The sequence below is a fragment of the Eulemur rufifrons genome, chromosome 17, assembly GCF_041146395.1.
Source record: "Eulemur rufifrons isolate Redbay chromosome 17, OSU_ERuf_1, whole genome shotgun sequence".
Taxonomy (NCBI): Eukaryota; Metazoa; Chordata; class Mammalia; order Primates; family Lemuridae; genus Eulemur; species Eulemur rufifrons.
In genome coordinates this window covers 78,047,074-78,050,084 of record NC_090999.1, presented here as the reverse complement: position 1 = coordinate 78,050,084, position 3,011 = coordinate 78,047,074, and the positions used below count along the sequence as shown (strand labels likewise).

The 3,011-nt window shown below is 39.6% G+C and overlaps 1 non-coding gene across 1 annotated transcript; it reads right to left on the bottom strand.

Moving 5' to 3' along the window:
- Positions 1 to 2,491: 2,491 nt before the first annotated feature.
- On the bottom strand, positions 2,492 to 2,598 carry LOC138398471 (U6 spliceosomal RNA). The gene has a single exon (XR_011235963.1). It is a non-coding gene; the product is annotated as a U6 spliceosomal RNA (small nuclear RNA).
- Between the last annotated feature and the right edge of the window lie 413 nt (positions 2,599 to 3,011).

Below are 3,011 nucleotides of genomic sequence, written 5' to 3'. Positions count from 1 at the left end.
GCCATCTACTGGCAAAACGTGATATTGCAGCTCAGTCCTTGCGTCTGAGGCGAACCCAGGGAAGTGAGGCCGCCTCTGCACAGAAAGGGCTTGTGGTGTGTTTACTTGAGGAGAGGCATGATTTTTCCGGGCCCAATACACAGATTCAGCTACCCTCTAAGCAGTCCTGGTTCTTTTAAGTAGAGACTAGCACTAGTGACCCAAATCCGATGCTGGGCCTGAATATGAAAGTTAGTGATAAAAAGTATTGTGATTTGAAACTGAAAAAAAAATATTTATGGAGAATAAGTACATAGAAAAAAATACTTATGGAAAAAATTTTTTTAAAACATTCTGTATATTAAACTAAAATTCCAAAGAGTTATAGATCCAGAATATTAGGAGCCCCTCTTGATTTATTTATTTTTATTTTTACTGAATATTTTTGTGGGTATTACTAATCAGCTTGTCTGGAGGGACGCTGTAACAAACATTCAGATTTGCCTTCTCCACATCCATTAGCCCCTTCTTCCTTACTAACAGAATCCAAATTTTGTTCCAAGCAAAATTATCCCAAGCTTCCAAATTCAATGCCTAGCACGGGGGTCTCTTCATCAAGGGGCCTCCATATAATTCACTTCTTACCAATGGGATGTACAGAACAGTCTGCTATGAATTTCTGGAGAAAATTTTTTCATCCTGATGAACATGCAACCCTTCTTCATCCTTTCTGCCAGCAAGGTTAGCAGATGTGAAACAGGCATCCTGCATCCTGCGGCTGTTAGAACAGACGCCACATGCTGCAGATGGCAGGGTAGGGAGGCAGAGCCTGGGATAGCGATGACTTCTTGGAGCTACTACATTCTGACCTATATATACACATACATATATATATGTATATATATATATAACAATTATTACATCGCAGCTCATTTTTGGCTAAATAAGGGATGGGGAGCCTGTGGCTTCAAAGCCACATGTGGCCCTCCACATCCCCAAATGTGGCCCCTCAACTGAATCTAAACTTCGCAGTACTAATCCCTTTATTAAAAGGATTTGTTCTGTAGAATTTGGATTCAGTCAAAAGCCCACACTCAAGGAGTTAGAAGGCCACGTGTGGCCCCAAGGCTGCAGGTAAATATTACTTTTAGTCTGTTTTTTCCCTGACTTTTCTCCAACATGCACTAGAGTCTTCCTATTAAGTCTCCATTCCTGATAACACCAGTCATAAATATGGCCCAATATTTTCATCGAATTTATTGATTTATTTTTAAGAACTTTCCTCCTTCTTTGGTGAGCTAAACCAAAAAAATACAATCAAATATTTATAGGAATGTAATTCCTAGTTGATTGGAAATTGAAAATAAATACAGTCATATATACCTTAATGATGAGGACACTTTCTGAGAAATGCTTCCTTAGAGGATTTAGTCATTGTGTCAACATCACAGAGTGCACTTAAACGAGCATAGGTGCTATCTCCTACTGCACAGCGAGGCTAGATGGTACAGCCCATTGCTCCTAGGCTAAAATCCTGTACGGCATGATGCTGTATGGAATACTGTAGGCAACTATAGCACAATGGTATTTGTGTATCTAGGCATAGCTAAACATAGAAAAGATACAGTAAAAACATGGTATAAAAGATACAAAATAGTACACCTGTGTAGGACACTTACCACGAATGGAAGTGGCAGGGCCGAAGTTGCTCTGGGTGAGTCAGCGAGTGAGAGGTGAGTGGATGTGAAGGCCTAGGACGTTACTGTGCACTGCTGTAGACTTTCTGAACACTGTACACTTAGGCTACCCTACATTTATAAAAAATATTTTTCTTTCCACACTAATAAATTAACCTTAGCTTACTGTAACTTTATAAACCTTTTTAATTTTAACTTTTTGACTCTTGTAATAACACAGCTTAAAATGCAAAGACATCGTACAGCTGTACACAAATGTTTTCTTTCTTTATATCGTATTCTATAAACTTTTTCTATTTTTAATATTTTTATTGTTTTACTTTTTAAACTTTTTTGTTCAAAAATAAGACACAGACACACACATTAGCCTATGCTGACACAGGGTCAGGATCATCAATATCACTGTCTTCCACCTCCACATCTTGTCCCACTGGAAGGTCTTCAGGGGCAATAACATGCATGGAGCTGTCATCTCCTATGGTAAAATTGCATTCTTCTGGATCCCTCCTAAAGGACCTGCCTGAGGCAGTTTACAGTTACTTCTTTTTTTATATGAGTACACTCTAAACTAATGATGAAAAGTAAAGTATAGTAAATATCTAAACCATCAACATAGTATTTTATTATCTTCAGGTGTTATGTACCATACATAATTGTATGTGCTATAGTTTTATAGGACTGGCAGTGCAGGAGGTTTGTTTACACTAGCATCACTGCAAACACGTGAGTAATGTGTTGTGCTACCACCTTACAATGGCTACCATGTCACTAAGTGATAGGTATATTTCAGCTCCATTAGAATTTTATGGAACCCCCATTGTATGGAATGTTTCACGAATTTGCGAGTCATCCTTGCGCAGGGGCCATGCTAATCTTCTCTGTATCGTTCCAATTTTAGTATATGTGCTGCTGAAGCGAGCACTGGAACCACCATCGTACATGCAGTTTGTTGTTGACTGAAACATGGTTACACAGCACATGACTGTAGCTACTGTCTTTACTGGAAAATTTGACTAAAGAACAAGGCATTAGAGCTGCAGCCTAGTGTTCTTGCCAATATTTCACTTTTGCATTAAGCTAACTTGCTCATCCAGTTTCTGGCATAATTGGACAGCCTCAGCCTCTCACTGTCCTCACTCTCCAGGGGCAGGCGCCTTTTTATACCATATGGCAGACTGTAGACAGTAACACTCTCTGAAGGCGGGAAAACTCCAGAAGAGGAAGATGGAAAGGGGCTGACTGGAGCTTGCACAATTCCTTCTCCCAAATTCATCGATCACTTAAATCACCCCTCCTTCCGTGGGGAAGAATTAATGAGTAGAAGGAGAAAGGCCA